At 45.4% G+C, this 24,002-nt stretch overlaps 1 pseudogene; it reads right to left on the reverse strand.

The window, feature by feature from the left end:
- Positions 1-10,322: 10,322 nt before the first annotated feature.
- LOC118664103 overlaps positions 10,323-24,002 on the reverse strand; it is a 64,144-nt pseudogene continuing 50,464 nt past the window's right edge.

Here is a 24,002-nt window from a genome sequence, read left to right on the forward strand (position 1 = left end):
ATTCTCACCAGCAGCCTATAAGGGATCCACATCATTGCCAGCACTTGTGTTGCTCCTGTTTTTATTTTAGTCATTATGAGTGGTGCACAGTGATACCTGATTGTGCTTTTAATTTGCATTTCTGTGACGGTTAATAATTCTGAACATGTTTTCATGTGATGATTTACCATCTGTTGGCCTCTTTGGTGAATGTTTGCTCATGTCATTTGCCCACTTTCTAATCCTGCATGTGTGTGTATGTGTGCGCACGTGCGTAATTTCTGTTTTGGGAATTCTTTACTTGTCATTTGTTGGATATGTGGTTAATAAATATTCCTCAGTCTGTAGCTTGTCTTTTCATGATCGTCACATGGACTTCCACAGAGAAAATGTTTTCATATTTGGGAAGTCCAATTTGTCAAATTTCCCTTTTATGGACTGTGCTTCTGATATAAAATCTAAGAACTCTTTAACCTAGTCCCAGAACCAGGTGATTTTCTCCTACTTTTATTTTTTACTAGAAGTGTTCTAGTTTTGCACTGTAAATCCATTTTGAGTTCATTATTGTCTAAAGTGTGAAGTTTAGTTGAAGGTTCACTTTCTGCTTATGGATGTCCAATTACTCCTGCATTGTTTGGTGAGAAGGTTATACTTCCTCCACTGAATTGCTTTTGCTTCTTTGTTAACCAGTTGAATATATTTGTGTCAGTCTATTTCTGGGTTATCTATTATGTTCCATTGATCTGTGTGTTTATCCTTCTGCCAATACCACTTTGTCCTGATTACTAGTAAGCTTCAATATCATGCAGACTGATTTCTCCCACTTGATTCATCTTTGTCAAAATTGTTTTAGCTATTCAAGGCTCTGCCTTTCTGTATACAGTTTAGAATAAGCTTTACTGTGGTGATTAATTTTATGTGTCACCTTGACTGGGCCACAGGGTGCCCAGGTATTTGATTAAACCTTATCCTGGGTGTGTCTATATTGTGGGTGTTTTGGATGAGATGAACATTTGAATCCCTAGACTGAGTAAAGCAGATTGGCTTTCTCCCATCCATTTAAGGACTGACCAGAACAAAAAGACTGAGCGAGGGAGAATTGTTTTTCTCTCTGCTGGAGGGTCTTTGAGTTGGGACATCAGTCTTCTCTTGTCTTTGGGCTCAGGCTCAGACTGGAGCTATACTATTGAATTTCCAGCTTTTTATTTTCTTTATTGATTTCAGAGAGGAAGGGAGAGGGAGAGAGAGATACAAACATTAATGATGAGAGAGAATCATTGATCTGCTGCCTCCTGCATGCCACCTACTGGGGATCGAGCCTGCAACCAGGCATGTGCCCTTGACCAGAATTGAACTTGGGACCCTTAAGTCCATAGGCCGACACTCTATCCACTGAGCCAAACCAGTTAGGGCTGAATATCCAGCTTTCTAACAGAAGCTCTTAGGGCTTTTCAGTGTCCACCCTCAAATTAATCTGTCTCTCTCTCTCTCCACCCCTCCACACCTCTCTCTCTCTCTCTCTCTCTCTCTCTCTCTCTCTCTCTCTCTCTCTCTCACACACACACACACACACACACACACACACACTGGTTTTAAGTTGGGATTTTGATAGGAATTGCATTAAACCTATAGATCAGTTTGGGGAGAATTGGTATCTATATTATGTTGAGTTTTCTAGTCTATGAACATGGTATGTAGCTCCAGTTATTGGGTCTTATTTGATTTATTTCATCAGCATTTTGTCATTTTCAGGATAGGTATCATGTGCATCTTTTGTTAAGTTTATACCTAAATATTTCATTTTCTTTGGGTGATTGTAAATGGTTGTGCTTTTAATTTATGTTTCTGCATGCTCATTGTTAGTGTAAAGAAATGTGATTGATTTTTGTGTGTTTTATCTTTTATCCTGAAACCTTGCTGAACTCACTTATTAGTGCTAGGAACCTTTTTTTCTATAGATTCCTTGGGATTTTCTTTATTTCTTTTAAATCAGTGTGCTTTTGGCTTCTTTCTGGATCTTGCCTAATTGCAGTGGCTGGAGAATACAATATTATGATGAATAAGAGTAATGATAGTGGATATCTTTTCTTATTCCTTCTCTTAGGAGAAAAGCATCCAGTCATCCATTAGTGATGCCAGCTGAAGGTTCTTTGTAGATGCTCATTATTAAGTTGAGGTAATTGCCCCCTATTTCTAAATTGTGGAGAATTTTTATGATAAATGGGTCTTGGCCGTTGTCAAATGCTTTTTCTGCATCAATTGACATGATCAAATGATTTTTTCTTTGTTAGATTATTGATATGGTGGACTATATTGGTTTTTGATGTTGAACCAACCTTGTCATGAATATATTCCACTGTCATGATGTATAATTCTTTTTATACATTGTTGGATTCAGTTTGCCATTTTGTTGAGGATTTTTTTCATCCGAGTTCATGAGAGATACTGGTCTGTAGTTTTCCTTTGTTGTACTGTCTTTGTCCGTTTTTGTTATCAGGGCAATATTGGCATCATAAAATGAGTCAGAAATTTCCTCTCTTCTTCTGTGTTTGGAAGACACTGTAAAAATGGTGTTAAATGTTTGGATGAATTCTCCAAATTTCAGGAGCACAAATATCAGATGGTGTGATAATTTTGACCATCAAATATGATTTATAAAACTCATGAGGAAAGAATAATCTTCTGCATGTACCAATATTTCTGTCTCCCCCTCCTCCACCTGTTTTTCCTTCCTTCCTGATACTCCAAGATTCTTTATTTTGTAAGTTTCTGTTTAAAGACATTTCTTTAATTAATCTCTAAGTGTGGGTCTGGAGTCTGGTAGCAACAAATTCTTTTTGTTTTTCTTTGTGTGAGAATATATTTATTTCCCCTTCATCCCTGAAGGATACTTTCCCCTGGATATAAACTTTGCACTTGGTAGGTCATTTCTTTCAGCGCTAGACACCCCTCTGGCCTCCATGCTTTTCACATGAAAAATCTGCTGTTAGTTGAATTGGTGTTTCCGTATCAATGTGTCATTTCTCTCTGGTTGCTTTCAAGATTTTAAGTATGTCTTTGCTTTTCAGAAGTTTAATTATGAAGTTTCTTGGCATAAATTTCTTTGAGTTTATTCTGTTTAGGGTACGCTCAGCTTCTTGAGTCTATGGGTTTGTAACTTTGGCCATACTTGTTTGAAGAGTTTTCAGCCATTATTATTATCATTTTTTGAATACTGTTCCACCTGCACTCTCTTCCTCATCTTATTTTGGGACTCTGATTATGTGAATGTTAAATCTTTTGTATTACCCCTGAGACTCTGTTCATTTTTTTTTTCCAAACTATATTTCTCTCTGTTTAGACTTGGTGAAATCTGTTTTTCTGTCCTCAAGTTTATGGATTTTATCCTCCATCATCTCTACTATAATATTGAGCATATCCAGTGAGGTTTTAAAAACAAAATTTCTGTTATTGCATGGTTTTATTCTATAATGCCAACTGGTTCTTTTTATTTCCATCACTTCAATCTTTGCTAAAATTTTCTATTTTTTTCATTTGTTTCGAAAGAATTTGTAATTAATCATTGAGGCATTTTTATCATAGCTTCTTTAAAAAATGATCCTGTCAGACAATGCCAACATTTGATTCATCTTAGTGTTAGTATAGTTGATTGCCTTTTCTCATTTGAACTGTGATTTTTAAATCTTGGTATGGCAGGTGATTTTTAAACTGTTTCCCAGACATTTTGTGTGTTATAGGATGCAGGCTTCTCTTTAAACTCTTCAAACTGAGCAGATAGGCACCCTGTTTTCCAGCACATAGATCCTGGCTTACATTTGTGGTTGGTTACTGCAATGGCAGTAGGTTTTCAGAACCTTTCCTGGTTATTTTGGTCTGCTTGGTGTATCTGCTTCAGGCTCCTGCTGCCTGAGATGGTGGAAGGAGTTTCTCAGGCTGGACCCAGGACGTCTCTGTGGGGTGGGGGGTGCTCAGGCAGCAGGAAAGACTACTTTCCCAGGCTGCTTGTTTTTAGGGTGACTCCCCACCAGTCACCCTGCTGGTGGTGCTGGCGTGACCCGATGTTGTCAGAGGGACTCCTGTTTGACTGGGGAAGGCAGGAGTCTAGCAGGCTGCTCTCTCTTGCTGGTTGGAGTGTAGGGGCTGGTGGGCCTGGGAGCCTTCTCCTGTTGGACGGGAGACATAAGATGCCCTGCTGCTTGCTCCTCTGGTTCCAGGGCCACAAACCAGTTTGCCTTCTTGACTCATTTCAGTTTTCCTTTGGTTGCATCTGGCATTATTTCCAGAGTTTATAGTTGCCTTTAGTGGGGGAGGAACAGAGAAAGGGGTCTACACCATTTTATCCAGACTGGAAAGCTACATTTTGTTTAAATATATCTCTTACAGAAAATATATTACTGCGTTTTGCTCTTTAAGAAAATTCTCTGCATATATGATTCCTTATCTTTGTTATGATTTTTATTTACTCATTTTAATATCCTTTCTGCTATTTTATATCATGTCTTTATAATTTCCTACCCCTCCCTTTTATGCCTTTCATTAATTTGAGTAAGTTTTCTTTTCCTGACTTCAAAGCTGTTACTATACTCCTCACAGAGGATTATACATTCTGCCCTTTGTGGTGTAACTTGCAGCATTTCCCTGTGAGCTGATTATACTTCTGACCTCATTAATGTAAGGCTTGGCCTGAGATTTGTTTGACAAATAAATAAAAAAGATCTGTCCATGATTTCTGAGCAGAAGCTTTAGGCACCATCTTGTGGTTCCTCTACTGCACCTTTCTCTCAACCATGAGGCTGAGCTAAGACCTACTTCCTCAGCTGGGGGCTGGGGTGAGAAGGTGTGTAACACACCTGCACTGGCTGGCCTGCAGCCAACATCTGGCTCAGGAATAAACCTTTGCTGTCCCAAGCCACGGACATGGGCTTGCTTGTTGCTGTAGAGTAACCTCACAAAAGCCGACTCATCGAAGGTAATTCATGCTATTTTAAATTTTTTTTCTGGTGGTTGCCTTACTGCTAATGATCTTTTTTACTTCAATTTTGAAATAAATCTGCGTTTTTCTCTTCCCCTGAATATGGACCTCAACACGTACCTCTCACTGTCATGATTCTCAGCTTGTCCCACCATGTTAGGTTTGTGTAAAAATCTTAGTTCTAGATTGTTGTGGGCACACTCTTGTTTTTGATTCCCACTTCCTTCTTGCTTACCCATATACTTCCCAGCATACTTCTTAATTTATGTTTCTTTTTGCCAGAGTACTTCCTCCAAGAGTTTTCCATAAGGAATATACTGAGGTCTCACCTGCCTGGTACTACCCTTATTTTGATCTTATATTTAAATATGGGTGACTTGGATATAAAATCCTAGTTCTGAAGGTTTTCTTTTCCCCGAAACACTGAGTATGTTATTGTTATACTAGAGGCCTGGTGCATGAAATTTGTGCACGGGTAGAGTCCCTAGGCCTGGTCGGCGATCAGGGTCAATCAGGTTCCCCGCCACCCCACCTCCTCCTTCCCTCACTCCCTCAGTGCCCCGCTGCCACCTCTGGTCACCTGCTATGTTCCACACCACCCCCTGGTGGCCAGTGAATGCCATAGCGAGTGATAGAACTCTAGGTCGAACTCCCAAGGGGACAATTTGCATATTAGCCTTTAATTATATAGGATTTTACAACTCTTTATCCCTTTATGACACCATTTAACATTAATTTAATTTACAGTTTGCCTATTTGTTCTTTAGCTGAATCCATTCTTCTATCCAACCCATCTATTAAATTATTTCAACTATGTTTTTCATCCTGAAATTCCCAATAGCCTCTTCTTCATAAATGTGTGTTCCCACTTCATGCACCAATATCCTCCCTTATCTCTTAGAGAATCATTATTATAATTACTTTTAATACTTGTTCTGTCTAGCTTTTTAATTGTTTTGCCTGCTATAGTTTCTTATCCTTTTTAAGAAGTAGAGTTGTACTCATTAACAATTTCATAGTTTTCCTCTGTGACCCTGTATTCCTCAGAGGCATCAGCCATCTTGGCAGTTACACACACTGAGCGGGAGCGGATGAATCTCAGACTCCAGCTTGTGCCCCTCCAGGTGGACAAATCACCTCAGCGTCCAGCCAATGTCTAACCATTGACCATGAACCACCACCATCCCCTTCCCTATTGGTGACCTTGACTCCTATTAAGAACCTACCTTAGGAGGTGTGTGTGTGTGTGTGTGTGTGTGTGTGTGTGTGGTTGGAGGGCATCAAGTTCTGAGTGGTCTGTGTACCTGTTATCCTCACCCTGGTCCTCACTCTACCTGTGCTTCAGCTCCACCTCAATGTACCTGCTAAAGGCCCAGCCTGACTTACACTGCCCCATGGTGATGACTGTGAGCAGAGGTCTCCTTCCCAAGGCAATGTAGGGCTCTCCTCCTGCTTCTCATGTCCTCTACCTTACATTCTTTTATTTAAAATTAAATCTTTAATTATTACACATGTCTCCTTTTCACCCATTGACCCCCTCCCCCCCTCAAGGCCTTTACTACTCTATTGTCTGTGTTCTTTGGTTGGTCTCTTCCCACCCACCCATCCCCGCCTTCCCTCTGAGGTTCCACAAGTATGTTCTATTTTTCTGTGTCTCTGGATCTATTTTGTTCATCAGTTTATTTTGTTCATTAGATTCCAGATATGAGTGAGATCATGTGCTACTTATCTTTCTCTGACTGGCTTATTTCGCTTAGCATGATACTCTCCAGGTCCCTTCATGCTGTCTCAAAGGGTAAGAGATCCTTTTCTTTTACTGCTGCATAGTATTCCATGGTGTAAATATACAACAGCTTTTTAGGATCCACTCATGTACTATTGGGTACTTGAACTGTTTCTAGATCTTAGCTATTGTAAATTGTGCTGCTATGAACATAGGGGTGCACACATTCTTTCTGGCTGGTGTTTCTGGTCTCTTAGGATAAATTCCTAGAAGTGGATCACTGGGCCAAATGGCAGTTCCATATTTAATTTTTTGAGGAAACTCCATACTGTTTTCCATAATGGCTGCACCAGCCTGCATTCCCACCAGCAGTGTACTAGGGTTCCTTTTTCTCCACATCCTCACCAGCACTTGTCATTTGTTGATTTGTTAATGATAACTATTCTGAGGGGTGTGAGATGGTACCTCATTATCATTTTAATTTGCATCTCTGTGATGATCAGTGACTTTGAGCATTTTTTCATATGTATCTTGGCCTTCTGTATGTCTGCTTGGAAAAGTGTCTATGTAGGTCTTCTGCCATTTTTAATTGGATTGTTTGTCGTCCTTTTGTTAAGTTGTATGAGTTCCTTATATATTTTTGTTATTAACCCTTTATCAGATGTATCATTGCCAAATATGTCCTCCCATACAGTTTTCCCATTCATTTTTTTGATGGTTTCTTTTGCTGTGCAGAAGCTGTTTATTTTGATGTAGTCCCATTTGTTTATTTTTCTCCTTAGTTTCCTTTGCCCTAAGAGATGGGTCTGTAAACACATTGCTATGAGAGATGTCTGAGATTTTGCTGCCTATGGTTTCTTCTAGGACTTTATGGTTTCATGACTTACATTTAATCTTTCATCCATTTTAAGTTTGTTTTTGTGTATGGTGTAAGTTGGTGGTCTAGTTTCATTTTTTTTTTGCATGTATATGTTCAATTTTCCCAACACCATATATTGAAGAGACCCTCTTAACTCTATTTTATATTCTTGCCTCCTTTGTCAACTATTAATTGAGTGTAATGGCTTGGGTCAATTTCTAGGGTCACTGTTCTTTTCCATTGATCTATATGCCTATTCTTGTGCCACAACCAGGCTGTTTTGATTCCAATGGCTTTGTAGTATAACTTGATATCTGGTATTGCGATTCCCTCCAACTTTGTTCTTCAAGGTTTGTTTCTCAAGATTGTTGTGGCAATTTGGGGTCTTTTTTGGTTCCATATAAATTTTTGGAGTATTCGTTCTAGATCTGTGAAATATGCCATTAGTATTTTAATAGGGATTGCATTAAATCTTCTATCATAAATTCTTGTCTGCATTTCTCTCTTTTGTCTCTATGAAGTCCTCAGGATTAGGTTTGGAGGAGGAAGCCATTGATCCTTGATTGTTCATTCCCTTTCTGTAAATGGGAAATTGGCACTATAACTTTCCTTTCTATCCCCATAAAACTGTCAGTTGATTTCTCAACAGAAACATTTCAAGCCGGAAGGGATTGGCATCCAAGACTATACTACCAAGCAAGGCTCTTATTTAAAATTGAAGAAAAAATAAAGAGCTTTCTAGACAAAAAAATATCTAAAGGAGTTTACTACCACCAAACCAGTATTACAAGAATAAAATGGCAAAAAGTACATACATATCAATAACCACTTTAAATGTAAATGGATTAAATGCTCCAATAAAAAGCCATAGGGTAGCTAAATGGATATGAAAATGAGACCCACATATATATGCTGTCTACAAGAGACCAACTCAGAACAAAAGACACACACAGACTGAAAGTAAAAGATTGAAAAATATATTTCATGCAATGGAAACAAAGATACAAAAAAGCTGGGGTAGCAATACTTACATCAGACAAATTAGACTTTAAAGCAAAGTATAATAAGAGACAAACAAGGCCTTCACCAGGGTGGCTCAGTTGGTTGAGCATCATCCTGTGTGCCAAAAGCTCAATTCCTGGTTGGGGCCAATGCCCAGGTTGTGGGTTCAATCCCTGGTTGGGGTACATGCAGGAGGCAACTGATTGATGTCTCTCTTTCTCTCACATCGATGCTTCTCTCTCTCTTTCTCTCTCTCTCCCCCTCCCCCCTCTCTAAAATAAATAAAAACATATTAAAAAAGGAGACACAATGATAAAGAGATTGTTCCAACAAGAAGCTATAATCCTTGTAAACATTTATGTACTCAACATAGGACCACCTAAATTTATAAAGCAAATCTTGATGAACATAAAGGGAGAGATCAACAGTAATATAGTCATAGTAGGGGACTTTAACACCCCATTGACACCAATGGCTAGATCCTGCCCACTCTTCAGTAGTTTGTTATAACATCCTGAAGGGACTAAGATAGTGACCTTGGGCAAGTCCCTTCACCTCTTTATCCCTCAGTTTTCTTTTTGAGCCTCAAATTGGATGACTAACTGTGGGGACCTCTCCATCCCTGAGATTAGAGCAGAGACCCCCAACTTCACCCTCCCCGACCACCCTTCCCCATCTCCAGAGCCAGGGATGGAGCCCGCAGTACACCTTTGTTGTGACATGTGATTGACAAGTGCAATCTCAAGCCCCAGCTTCCCCACTCAGCCTTCCTGCTGCTGATGCGCAGCTCAGAGTGGGTTGACTGCCAAGTCAAGTAATCAGGAGGTAGTAGCCTGGTATCGGATGAGCCCCCAAGGCTGGCAGCTGAGCCTGGAAAACCCCATCCCCATGCTGCCTGTGCCATTCACAATCAGGAAAATAATCACGTAAAGCAGGCTGGCTCGGATCAAACCCGGCCTGACGTGCACAGTGTAGGAACTGCTGGCACCCTGGTCTGAGGTGGTCGTTAGGACCCTGCTTGGGGCTGGGGCTGCCCAGAGTGCCAGGCGTGCTGTGATTCACTTGCCGGTGCAGATCGGACGCTGTTCCCCACCTGCAGGGATGAGTCTTACAGCCTCCTTGCCCAGCATCCCTGGTGTTCCCCTGGGGCCTCCCTGCCACCTGCGCCCGTTGCCTCTTTCCTTCCCCTGTCTGTCCATCCTTGCTGAAATTCTCATGAAGTGCTGATTTTATTGCGACAAGTGGCAGTTCATTTTTTTAGGTAAATAATTAAAAGGATCAGTTATTTTAAATGTTGATAGTACCATAATTCATCAAAATAATTTATCACAGTTAACTGCCTCTTAAATATGATCTTATAAATGATGCCTTCTGAAGCTAAAAGTCATGTGGATTCAATCAGTTTGTTTAAAATTGACTGTCTGCTTTGAAATCTTCTAAGAAGGAAATCATGACAAATTCCTCATCAGATAAACACCATTCCATTATTAAAGAGGATTAAAAAGAAGCATGAACTAATTTGAATAGACCTAGCAATTTCCTGGGTTTTATTCTTCTCTATAAACCTGACTCTGTATAAAAACTCTATTCTGGTTTCTTACCATAAGCAAGAGATTCCTTAGCAGCAGCCTAGAAACAATCTTACCGTCTTGGTGACATACTTCACCTGATGCTCACTTGGTGCTCCAATATGGACAGTGTACCTGCTCTCATCTCTGCTCATCTCCCGTGGTGTCCCCATAGCAGGACAGGCGTGATGAATCACCATTCCAGCCATGACATTCACCTTAGCCTTCCAAATGCCATTGCTGAGAGGAGTATCACAGATCGCCATAGCAATGTAGCCGTTGTGACTCAGTGGATCAGCCACTCTCAGGCACTGTCCAACGGACACCTGGGACAGCTGATTACTCTCCCCAAAGGCCCACTGCTGGGATCCTCCTGACCTGTGGCACTTCATGAGTCATGGTGGGTCTGATGATTGAGTTTCCGACATATCCAGGCAATGGAGACTACTTAACACCAGTTCAGACTCTTTGTTATAAATGCAGATCTGATTTGGGTCACTAAAGTCACATGCCTTAAGAGGTCCCTTCCGACTTGGGTGGCCCGGGGCCACAGGACCTTGTTGGTCTGTAGGTGATAGAGCCTTCCATGTCGAAGCACATCGGGGCGCTTTGGCCTCTGTTGATAAACATAGGTTGCTGGGGTTTGACAGTGGGCAAAGATATCTGCATTTCTGGGTAATGCTATCCAGAAACCACTTAAGTGATTTACAATCTAACTTCTTCCTCAATTCGGCACGCTCACTGACATTTCCATAGCTTCTTGTCCTCAGATCAGAGTTTTACAAAATATATGTTTTTAATGATTTCAGAGAGGAAAGAAGAGAGAGAGAGAGATAGAAACATCAATGATGAGAGAGAATCATTGATTGGCTGCCTCCTGCATGCCCCCTACTGGGGATCAAGCCCACAACCTGGGCATGTGCCCTTGACTGGAATCGAACCTGGGACCCTTCAGTCCCCAGGCCGATGCTCTATTCACTGAGCCAAATGGTTAGGGCCAGATCAGGTCTTAGGGAAAAATACTGCTCCTCATATTCATCCAACCAAATGCGTGCCGGCCTCAGGGAGCTCTGTGCCACGGTGTCCTGGCCTTCAGGAGAACCATGTCGCCTTTTCCTGGAAATGTGTCCAACTCCAGAGCAAGGGACCAGAAGAGTTTACTCCACACGCCCAAATCCCAAAGGAATTGTCTACGTTCCCTCCGCCCGGATTCCCTGCCACAGTCATACTGCCCAAGTCCACGGAAACAACCCTCCAGCCGTCGCAGGTGACTGAGCTCCTTCCGGTCCTCCGAGCTCAGAGAGGGGAGCCAGGCCCCATTTGAAGGGCAGCCCCCCTGACCCTCCGCGCACCCCGGGGGGGAGCTGTAGGCCAGCGTGTCCGCACTGATGTGGCCAGCACTGGGCACAGGGCCGCGGCTGGTCCTCCCAAGTGGCAGCCAGCACTTCAGTGGCTGCTCAGGGCACCAGGGCTCCTGCTGCATGGGCCGCGCCAGTCACTCTTCCTCCAGTGATCCCTCACGCTTTGTTTCTTGTTATTTACTTTCTCTAGGGAGGTGTTTTTGGACGTATTCACCTAGTTCTCCTTTCAAATCATGGAAGTCACTGCCGTCAGCCAGGAGGGTGACTCATGGAGAAGCAGCTGGTGCGCGTCCCGGACGCTGTGCACAGTCCGGAGCGAAGCAGACAAGGCTTTATTGTAGAAACAAGTAGTAGCACTAGCGACGGCAGCTCTGTCGGGTAGGACTACACGGGGCGCTCCCGGGTCTGCACATCCTTATGGAGCCCGCGCCGTGGCTAATGAGCGTGTGGAAGGCATGCTTCCGATACCCCAGGTCTCTCAACTCCTGGTCGTGTTGATTAAGCCACACCCAACTGAGAGGAGACTTTCCTGTTGCCTTTTCTGCATCTTCAGTCTGATGATCTACCACATCATCAATCTTGTTTGCTTTGAACTGTAATTCCTTTAAAAATATTTTTATTGGTTTCAGAGAGGAAGAGAGAGGGAGAGAGAGAGAGAGAAACATCAGTGATGAAAAAGAATCATTGATCGGCTGCCTCCTGCAGGCCCAAAATGGGGATCGAGGTACAACCCAGGTATGTGCCCTGACTGGGAATCAAACCGGGACCCTTCAGTCCACAAGCTGACACTCTACCCACTAAGCCAAACCAGCTAGAGCTGAACTGCAATTCTAACACTGGACTTGGACCTCGGGTGAGGCAGGGGTGGAATTGTTTGGGGAATTGTCTGTGGGGCCCAGACCCCTTGATGGGCAGGCACATTCTTTTTTTTTTTTTAATATATTTTATTGATTTTTTTACAGAGAGGAAGTGAGAGGGATAGAGAGTTAGAAACATTGATGAGAGAGAAGCATCGATCAGCTGCCTCCTGCACACCCCCTACTGGGGATGTGCCTGCAACCAAGGTACATGCCCTTGACCAGAATCAAACCTGGGACCCCTCAGTCCCCAGGCCGACCCTCTATCCAGTGAGCCAAACCAGCTAGGGTGGCAGGCACATTCTTAAGTGGCTGAGCCACCTCACTGTAGTTGAAATAAACAGAGGGCAAAGCAGTTCAGCTCACAGATGCAAAAAGGCATCCATAATAGAAACAGAGAACTTGACGCTTCCCATTATGGACCTCTCAGAGTTGAAGGGCCATTTGCACTTTCCTGGAGCAAAAGCTTCTGGAGCCTTAAACTGGTGCTGGAGGCTGGGCGTGAACTGGCTTGAGAGTCAGACACTTCAGGGTTGCAGGCACCGAGGTGGGGATGTTTCTGTGGGTGTTACCTCCAGGAACCAGGTCTTCAAGGTGAAGGTGAAGATCCCAGAAGACCCTCTGGTGAATCCTGATGCCGCAAGGCAGGATGCCGGCCCTCTGGGACCAGGGCTGCGGGGTCTTCCTCCTGCCACAGTCCAGGTCCAGCCTCTCTGGCCTCAGCGGGCAGAGCTGGTTTGGAGGAACCGCAGTGCTGGTGACCAGTGACCAGTGGCCTGTGTGGTGGCAGTCAGAGTTTTGCCCAAGCGAGGGAGTGGAGGGGGTGGGCTAGCCTGAGCTGCAGCCTCAGTGAGAGCAAGAGCGGCCCCCAAGTGGCAGGTCATTAAACAGTGGGGGCAGCTGGGATTGTGGGAGATTAATGATGCACACAGATCACTGAAGGGCCGGGCTTGGGAGTCACTGGCTCCTCGGATGGGCGATCCCGCTCTGTGGGATCCCCTCTCTGTGGCCAAGGTCGCAGGGTGGGGAGTTACCAAGGAGCACCAGCCTGACTCCCGGACGGTGGGGCGCCCAGAAACCCCATCAAGCTGAGGAGCAGCACCCTGCGGACCCGACGCTACGGGTGCCTGCTAGGGAAGGGTTTGGGGAAAACCTGGCCACTCCCTTTAATAGGGCCTTCAGGCTGGACCTGGGCACAGGAGTTGGCCAGTCCTAGGAGAGTCTTCCTCAGGGACCCTCAAGATTCGAGCTCCCAGAGTTGCTTGACTCCACCTAGAGTTTTAGGGAACAGACCCCTTCCTCTCTCTGCACCTCCTCTCTCACTCCTCCTAGAACCCCCCTTGCTGGCCTCAGGCCTTCTCAGACTGACAGGGATTTCTGAGCTGAGGGATCAGAGCGGCGGCTGCGGGAAGAGAATCTCAGAGACAAATGTGAGCTGCCTACCAAGAACCCTGCACCTCACAGTCCACCAAGTCCTTCTAGTCCAGCCTGTGGTTTGGGACAGAGCACTATGCGGTCCTCTCAGACCCAGGTCGGGGAGGCGGTCACCGAGAGAAAGGGCTTCCAGAGCTGACGTGCAATTTAACACACGTATTACGTACCTGGTTGTGCTAAACCAGGGGCGGCACTTAGCTGGATTTGTCCCTCTAACCCTCCCCACTTCCTTCCCCATGCAGACATTGGAACTGACATATGCCTGGCCGGCGTGGCTCAGTGGTGGAGCATCGGCCTATGAACCAGGAGGTCATGGTTCAATTCCCGGTCAGGGCACATGCCCGGTTGTGGGCTCGATCCCCAGTGGGGGACATGCAAGAGCCAGCCCATCATTGATTCTCTCTCATCATTGATGCTTCTATTTCTCTCTCTCCCTTCCTCTCTGAAATCAATAAAAGTATATTTTAAAAAGTGGATTATAGCACTTTTTCCCACTGAGTCAAGAAGCGTCCTGGGAATTCTCCACCGCTCCCAGTAGCCACTGACAATCCAGGGCGCTAGCTGGAGAGGTGAAACCTGTTTCCCACCCCCGTCAGGCGTTTGGGGTTCCTGTTGAAAGACAGGCTGCTGAGGTGAAAGATGAGAGCACATTTGGAAAAGGAAGCAGCTGATCCGAATGAGAACTGGAGAGTGGGCGGTGTTCATTACACCCACTGGTACACCAAGAACACCGTCGCTGGGGTTCCCCCTGTGGGCCCACACCCTCCGCTGCAGTGAAGGAGGGAGAGGAGATTGGAAACAGGTCCCCAGGCCTCTCCTTCCCGGGTCTCCAGCTCTCCCACGGGGGTGGCCTGTGGGGTGGTGAGATCAGAGGCGAGCGCTGGTAGGCCTACCTGGGACAGGAACTTTGTTCGCCTGTTCTGTGGGTTCCCTGTCAGGCATGGGAGCGTGCTGTGCTGCAGGCCCCTCTAGGGAAAGCTTCCCATCCGTGCACTGTACTTGCCTCCATCTATGACTCTGGCCACACAGTTGCATTTCCTGGTTTCTTCCTGTTGCCAGGAAGCTCTTGACATACACAACTAGTATTAGCCAGCGACCCTACCCCTTTTCACAGGACGAGGCCGAGCCTCTTCTCTCAGCCCTGGCTAATGTTTCCTCATCTCCCAGCTCCTCGTTCCCATCCTCTCATCACCACTCGCCCTCTGAGGAGGGGGTTATGTTAAGGCTAACCATCGGGGAGGCCATAGGAGTCCCTGGCTGCATATGGAACAGGGACCCCTGGCATCAGAACCAGGCTCCTATTCACCACAAATCTCCTCTTTCTTTGAACTCCCCTTTTATTGTTCCTGGGTTCATAACCGCCCTGGGCCCCAGCGCTCACAGCCCAGCGTCCTCTTCAATTCCCTGGGCCAGAGACTACTGGCTGCCCTCCACTGACCATCTCATTTCTCCTAGTGACAACAGAGACGCTATTTCCCATCGTCCTTTGCAGCTGGTATTGGCCACATGCCTAAGTTCTGGACAATGCGATATAAGAGTAAGTGTTCTAAGAGAAGGTGTGAGGGTTCCTTAAAGGGAGCTGCCTCAGAGGGAGATCTCTGCCCTCTCCCCATTCTTAAAGGGTACAAGGATGGAAGAAGCTTCAGCAGCTACTTTGATTAATGACGTGACCTTGGGGATGGAAACCACATGCTGGGATGTTAGAACAGAAAGAGAAGAGCCCTGGGTTCATGTTAAGTCTGGAGCGGCCATGCCCTCCCGGACTGGCTTCCTCCAGGCCTCTTTTAGGTCAAACACTTTACCTTGGGTTTCTGTTGCATCGCCATACCTAACCCTACACATGCTCGTCTTTGTTTCCCACAGCCTCTAGGGGGTGGTGACTCCAGTGAGCTCTCCTCCAACACACCTCCTGCGGCTCCTGGCTATCTCTCCCCTTGGAGCCCCCATTATCTACATCATTATCCAGATCTAATGTCTTCAAGAGACCCCATTCTTCTCAATAAAGAACAAATGGCTTCTTCTGGTATCCAAGACCTTTCATCTCTGGGTCTCCACTCACCTTTTTAGTCACACCTCCTATGTCCTAAGGTTTAGCCGGTTGATCCCTTGAATCTCCATCGACCCCACACTGCTCTGCCTCTCTTCTGTGGCTCCAGTGGTTCTCCTGCCTGTCAAAACCCTACCTGTCATTCAAGGCCGAGCTAAAAGTTGCTTCCTCCATGAAGTCTTCCCACTGCTTCTGAGCTAGGAGTGATGGTCTCTCCTCTGTACTCCCATAGTAAGTTGTTTGTGGCTCTTAGGGTTTACCTGATATTATTTCTATCTCTGCTGTTTATCAACTAGGGTCCTTTTAGGACTGGATTAGTCTTGTTCATTCCCAAATTCCCAAAGTAGACTGGCCTGGGACCCACACATAGTAGGTCCTTGGTAAATGTCAGCTTACCAAGGTGACCCCCACTTCCTATCTCTGCCAAATCCAGGGCCCATGCAACTGTGCCGAAGTCCCCCCTGAGGGTCCCAACCCCGGGGTTTGTTCTCAGCTGTCCCTCTCACTGTTACGCAGCCATTCATTTGGCAGCGGCTGCAGGCAGACTGGATGGGAGGAGGCAGGGCCTAGACCGCTGCTGCCTGAGCAAACAGAGATGTCAGCGTTGATGTGGGGGAGCGGGGCTGCTCGTTAGAGCTGCTAAACTGCTGTCACAGGCTGGCTCCTCTTCAGTGACAGGGTCACCTCTCCCCACCTGGGTCCCTTGCTTGCTCACCAACCCCATCCTCTCTGCTGACAGCACTGACCTGTCAGGGCACTGCTCTCACTCACTAATCCAAAGGCCACAGAGCATCAGGGCCGTCTCCACAGAATACAAGGCCATTTGTCTTTCAGGAGGGATGGCCTCTCTCTCAGGGGACTGCTTGCAGCCTCCTGTCACTCTACAACTGCAGTCAGAGGAACCAGGAGAGAGAGCTGGCTTGGGCCAAACTTGACCTTGGATTTGGGGTGTCTGGAATCTTTTGCACTTGAGGCAATGAGTTCTACCTAAGTGAAGTCTCAATTAAAACAGTAACTCACTACCAGGATGGAATGTCGCAGGGCCAGAGAGACTTGAATCCACATTTGAATCCCATCGGCCTATAGATTACAGAGATGCTGGTCACTGGGGCCCTGGGAATGAAGGTGGGTGTGTACCACCAGCTTTGGTGCAGGCAGTTTGCACAGTCACTTTTGGGAAGATATATGTCCTTTGGAACCTTTTCACACTAACCTAATGCAGTAATAAAGCAAGTAAAAGTACACAGCCTTTGAAGTTGAGCTACCAGGGTTCAAATTCCAGCGTGGCTAAGTGACAGGTGACCTTGAGTATGTTTCTTAACTTTTCTGGATGTATTTCCTTATCCATAAAGTGAGCATTTACAGATCTTGTGCAGATGATATGAGATAATACAGGTAAAGCACATGGAAAAGCTTCCAGCATGTCATAAACTAGTAAGCTCTGCTTATCCACTAGAATGGAAGCTTCTGGAAGACAGGAATCTTATTCATCATATTATCTTATTCATATTAACCCCTCAACGTGCCTTGTGGGATCTCAATGAATGCTTGCGGCGTGAATATATGTTCATCTTGCAGTAAGCTTCAGGGTGACTGGAAATGCATCCTCCCCCCTCTATTCTCCTGGGTCCCACAATATCTACTCTACCACTCTGCATACAATAAGATGCTTAATGACTAATGATACATTTAAGCACAAGGCAACCTGGCAATTCTGGAAGATGTCTTATATATAATAAAGAGTACTTTAAAGTTCTTAACCAATGACCACATTTAGGGGATTTCTCAATCTTCTAGGGCCACTCTTAGGCACTGGCTAAGTCACTCCTCCCAGAGCGCAGCAGCTTGACCCATTATAAGGAGGCATGGGAAGGGTCCATGACTAGATGTTGGGAGAGTGGGGTGCTATTCCTAGATCTTTAATGATTTCACCATTTGGCCCTGGAGAGTCACCTCTGTCTCTGAGCCTCAGTTTCCACATGGGTAGTGTGAGAGGTTGGTTGGATGCATTTCCAGGTTGACTTAGTGTGAGCCTGACAGCATTCTGATTTTAAGGTGTCAGACTTTTGCCAGGACCTAAGTCTGGGCCCGTGTGTGATTCTGCAATTCCTTCTTCTGGACCAGGGACCCAGGAGCATACTTTCACTTGTGTCCTCAGGACCAAACCAAAGGCCACCCTCCCTTCGAGCTGACTCTGGAGGAGAGGGCCACAGTGGAGAGGTTGAGGGCATTGCTGCAGCCACTGGCCTCCTGGTTGGTTGGAGTGGTAGTGAGGGTGAGTAATAGCAAGAGTCCCATTTTCTGAACCATTTAGACCTAATCTTCTGCAGGAAACTCCATAGTACCTCTCAGACGGTCCCTTACTGCCAAAAGGGAGCCAGTGGTGGAGCATGGAGGGTGGGGCATGTGGGGGGCATGATGAAGGGACCAAGAGACAGCATTGCTATTTTATCAGTCCCAGTCATCTGCGTCCAAGGGACCATGTTCTGTGCAGAAGTCTCACTGGAAAAGACCTAGGTGGAGCCCCTTGAAAAACCCTCCTTCATGTCAACATCACCTACTGAACCTTGTAGCCCGTATAGCACCCTTCAACCAGCCATGACCTCCCCCTGGTACTGAAGTCTGGAAAACTCTGGAGTCTAAGGCTTTGCTGCCTTTGGAGGCTACAGAACAGGCACTTCATTTTCTCAAGTCTAATGGAGTCACCTGCCCAAACGCAGTCATGCGTGTCTAAGGATGGGGCAGCTGCTGAGCTCTCTGCTCTCCCAGCTCCCGGGGACTTTTGTGTCTTGTGTGATGGGGCAGCTGGGAGCCTGGACAGGGCAGGGAGCCACAGGAGCACCCTGATTGCCAGGGTCAAGCTAAGGCTCTGTTGTGTGACTTTGGGTCATTTACTCTCTAAGCCTCAGTTTTATTATTGATAAAATAGCTAGTGTTCTGTTAAGAGCAAATGAGATACAGAGGATGAACAAGATGTTTCAAGCTGTAAAGTGCTGGGCATAATAAGAGGTGCAGTCCACCTCCTGGAGAGGGGACTCCCTCTTTGGAGCCATGAGCTCATTCTGACAGAACTTATTGTCTTCCCCAAGCAGCTCCTCCCTCCCTCCTAGAGCTCGCCGTTACAGTTTAATCCACCTAATTGAAAGACTGCTGGATCAGCCAAGGAATTTATCAAAGGGAAAGAGGAGATCCTAGTGCCATTTGGCTCCCTGCACATTTGTCCTTTCAAATCCTTGTAGATAATTCCATTTCTGCATTAGAAACAAGACTGGGGTTTTACATGAGAGGAAGAGACAGGAAGAGGAAAGCAGAGAGCAAAGGATGAGGCCAGATGCTGGGGGAAAGCTGAGGCTGTTGGGGCCTGAGGGGCTGTCTTGGGTGGGAGAGGCCATGCCAATGGCAGAGAGCAGCCAAGAGAGAGGGGAGCACTGCCCAGATGAGAAGGGAGCTTACTTAGAAGGTAAGGGGAGGTGATGCCAGGCAATTACAGCTCTTCTGTCTCTCATGGATGAGGAAGCTCAGACTGCCCTGGAGCCAGCTTTCTGACCGGCCACTCCCTGCAAAGAAGTCAGGGTAACCCTTCTCAAAAGACTCGGTCCCTAATGAGGGTGAAGATAGAGGCCTGACCAGAAATTCTTCTAGGAGAATCCAACCCAGTCTGACATAAGGGAGACAGAATTTCCGGGGAGAAGACTGAAGGCCAGGGACATTAGGAAAGGGACTCGATGGAGGGGAAATGCAGAGTGTGAAAAGGACAGGGCCACACCTACTATCTAGGCCAGTGATGGCGAACCTTTTGAGCTCAGCATGCCAGCATTTTGGAAAACACTAACTTAACTCTGGTGCCGTGTCACATAGAGAAATTTTTTGATATTTGCAACCATAGTAAAACAAAGACTTATATTTTTGATATTTATTTTATATATTTAAATGCCATTTAACAAAGAAAAATCAACAAAAAAAATGAGTTCGTGTGTCACCTCTGACACGTGTGTCATAAGTTCGCCATCACTCATCTAGTGCCTGCTATTTACAAACTGAAAAATTCCATCCCAAAGAAACTCCAGGAGGGGGTTACTGACTTCCCTTTATGAGAGAAGAAACTGTGTGTTGGAGAAATTTAGTACAAGCAAGTGTGTTGCCCAGTCAGCATGGCTCAATGGTTGAGTGTTGACCTATGAACCAGGAGGTCAGGGTTCGATTCCGGTGGGGGTGTGCAGGAGGCAACACATGTAATTCTCACAATGACTATTGCGAGTCATTATTCTTATCCCTGTTTACAGAGGTAAATATTGAAGCTTACCTAGGAAATGTGCCTTTTCCACCTTGATCCACTCTCCGAGGCTCTGTGTTCATGGGCCCTATTGTTGGAGGGAGTACTGGTTACACACAAGGAGACTATGCCAACCAAGAGAAACATCAGCACCTTGGACAGGATCTAAGGACTGCTCAAGACCCACTACTCCAATAGATAAGGTGGTGGAATCCAGGGCTATGGAGTGGCATTAGTATTTCTAAGATGATGCAATTTGGGGTACCAATGAACTTGAGCTCACAAACCACCAGGCTGGCCCATGACTGTTGTATTTGGAGATAGGACTGCTCAAGCAGAAGGGATTAATAAATTAATCCCTGTTTCAGAGAGGCTCCAGGCCATCCTACCTTTGAGAGGCTGAGAGAAGCTTTAAAGAGCCTATAAATGCAGATATATTAGCTGAGAGGAGATACAGCACAGGTGAGGTACATCTTGAAGGGGTGGGGGTTGCAATGGGCTGGGAGTGTGCCAGAATAAAGCGCCTCTGGCTTCTGAGGGATAGCATTGGAGGTCCTGAGCAGGTCACTGAAGACAGCGTCATAATTTTGCCTCTGGCTGGGACCTGTGTTGGGGTCAGGATGGGGTGAAAATATTGGTCAGTGAATTCTCCATTACTGAGAAATCTGTTCATGAAAGTGGTCACACAAAGACACATTCACGCAAGGAGACACCAGGGGAGAGAGGAAGGCACATGGATACACATATCACTAATATGCACGGAAATGTATGAAGGACCTGCTTGCACTTTTATCCACACACATGCTGTTGGCTGGCCATCATAGGACGGTATCTGAAGGCCAAGAACGATGATGATGATGATGATGATGATGATGACGACTTCCAGCTGGCTAGGTCTTTTGATCCCTCCTAAAAATTCTGTGAAGTAGAAAATATTCTTACCATTTCTCAGAGGAGAAAACTGAGGCATGAGGAGGGTTAAACAGCTTGCCCAAGATTATGTGGGTAGTAGGAGCATAACTGCCACTTGAGGAGTCCAGGTCTTTCAATTTCATGTCAAGAGCCACTTCTCAGAGACTAAAAAAACAATCCCATTTACCATCGCACCAAAAAGATTAAGCTACCTAGGAATAAACTTAACTAAAGAGGTTAAAGACCTCTACTCAGAAAAATGCAGGACGTTGAAAAAAGAGATAGAGGAAGACATAAAGAGATGGAAGAACATACCGTGTTCATGGATTGGTAGAATCAACATCATTAAAATGTCCATACTACCCAAAGCAATCTATAAATTCAACGCACTTCCCATTAAAATACCAATGGCATACTTCACAGATCTAGAACGAACTCTCCAAAAATTCATCTGGAATAAAAAAAGACCCTGAATAGCTGCAGCAATCCTGAGAAAGAACAAAGTATGTGGGATCTCAATACCAGATATCAAGCTGTATTACAAAGCCACTGTTCTCAAAACTGCCTGGTACTGGCACAAGAATAGACATATAGATCAATGGAATAGAATAGAGAGCCCAGAAATTGGCCCGAACCAATATGCTCAATTAATATTTGACAAAGGAGGCAAGAACATACAATGGAGTCAAGATAGTCTCTTCAATAAATGGTGCTGGGAAAATTGGACAGATATATGCAAGAAAATGAAACTAGACCACCAACTTACACCATACACAAAAATAAACTCAAAATGGATAAAGGACTTAAATGTACGACAGGAAACCATAAAAATTCTAGAAGAATCCAAAGGCAACAAAATCTCAGACATATGCCGAAGCAATTTCTTCACTGATACAGCTCCTAGGGCACTTGAAACTAAAGAGAAAATGAATAAATGGGACTACATCAAAATAAAAAGCCTCTGCACAGCAAAAGAAACCACCAACAAAACAACAAGAAAACCCACTGTGTGGGAAAACATATTTGCCAATGTCATATCTGATAAGGGCCTAATCTCCAAAATTTATAGGGAACTCATACAACTTAACAAAAGGAAGATAAACAATCCAATCAAAAAATGGGCAAAGGATCTAAATAGACACCTTTCAAAAGAGGACATTCAGAAAGCCAAGAGACATATGAAAACATGCTCAAAGTCACTAATCATCCAAGAGATGCAAATCAAAACAACAATGAGGTACCATCTCACACCTGTCAGACTGGCTATCATCAACAAATCAACAAACGACAAGTGCTGGAGAGGATGTGGAGAAAAAGGAACACTCGTGCACTGCTGGTGGGAATGCAGACTGGTGCAGCCACTGTGGAAGACAGTATGGAGTTTCCTCAAAAAACTAAAAATGGAACTCCCATTTGACCCTGTGGTCCCTCTTCTAGGAATATATCCCAAGAAACCAGAAACACCAATCAGAAAGGATATATGCACCCATATGTTCATAGCAGCACAATTCACCATAGCTAAGATCTGGAAACAGCCTAAATGCCCATCAGTAGATGAATGGATTAGAAAACTGTGGTACATCTACACGATGGAATACTACGCTGCTCTAAAAAGGAAGGAACTCTTACCATTTGCAACATCATGGATGGAACTGGAGAGCATTATGCTAAGTGAAATAAGCCAGTCAATGAAGGAAAAATACCACATGATCTCACTCATTCATGGATAATAAAGACCATTATAAACTTATGAACAATAATAGATACAGAGGCAGAGCTGCTCAAACAAACTGTCAAACTGCAGCGGGAAGGCCGGGGAGGGTTGGGGGGCAGGAGGGAGGAGGGTAAAAGATCAACCAAAGGACTTGTATGCATGCATATAAGCATAACCAATGGACATAAGACACTGGGGGGTAGGGGAGGCCAGGGGATTGTCAAGGGGGGGGGGGGGAAGGACACATATGTAATACCCTTTGTAATACTTTAAGCAATAAAATAAAAAAAAAAATTTAAAAAAGAGCCACTTCTCCTGCACCTCAGATGAAGCTGTGGGCCCAGGTCAGCTTCTCAGGGTAGGGGAGAGTCAGGCCAAGGGGAGGCTGGTCAATGCAATTGGGAGGGTTTCTCTAAAGAGCACAGGCTCTGGAGAAGGTAGACGCAGGTGAGAATATTGCTCATAGCTGTGTGATCTTGGGCAAATTCATCAGCTTCTCCGAAGGTGACATTTTTCAGCAGCAAAATGGGATGAACAAAATCCACCCCATAAGTTGTGTGAAATAAGAGGAGAAATACGAATGGCCTCAGTCAGTGCAAAGAGTTACAGAGGCGTCTGTTTATCCCAAGTGTCCATGAGGGGTGAGGTCTAGCGAGCAGGTGGTGGCGAGGGCCGCAGAGTGTCAGTGGAGGAGAAGAGCAAGGGGACTTCAAAGGGGTTTTCTCGACCTGGGAGCTTGACTTCTTTCAGATCCAAAGGATCTCAGCCAAGTAGGACCTCCTGCAGATACCTGTGCGGGCGGAGGCCAGCTCCCGGGCAGTGACAGGGCGTGCAGGGCACAGCCTGGGGAGGTTTTGTGCCTGGAACCCCAGGTAGGGGAGAGGCCCCAGGTTCTCTTGGGGCTCTGCTTGCAGTTTCCTGCCATCAGCAGGCAGGACACAGGCTCCGCATGGGCACCAGGGCATGTGAGGCACTACCTCTTCAAGGTTGAATCTGCTGAGGAACCATTAGACCAGCCGTGGGCAAACTATTGCCCGCGGGCCAGATCCGGCCCATTTGAAATGAATAAAACTAAAAAAAAAAAGACCATACCCTTTTATGTAATGATGTTTACTTTGAATTTATATTAGTTCACACAAACACTCCATCCATGCTTTTGTTCTGGCCCTCCGGTCCAGTTTAAGAACCCATTGTGGCCCTCGAGTCAAAGTTTGCCCACCCCTGCATTAGACCCTGGCGTGGACAAGTTCTCAGCTGGTAACTGATTATTATTAAGACTTGGTCACACCTGCTTATTAGCA

The sequence above is a fragment of the Myotis myotis genome, unplaced genomic scaffold (assembly GCF_014108235.1).
Source record: "Myotis myotis isolate mMyoMyo1 unplaced genomic scaffold, mMyoMyo1.p scaffold_m19_p_10, whole genome shotgun sequence".
Lineage (NCBI taxonomy): Eukaryota > Metazoa > Chordata > Mammalia > Chiroptera > Vespertilionidae > Myotis > Myotis myotis.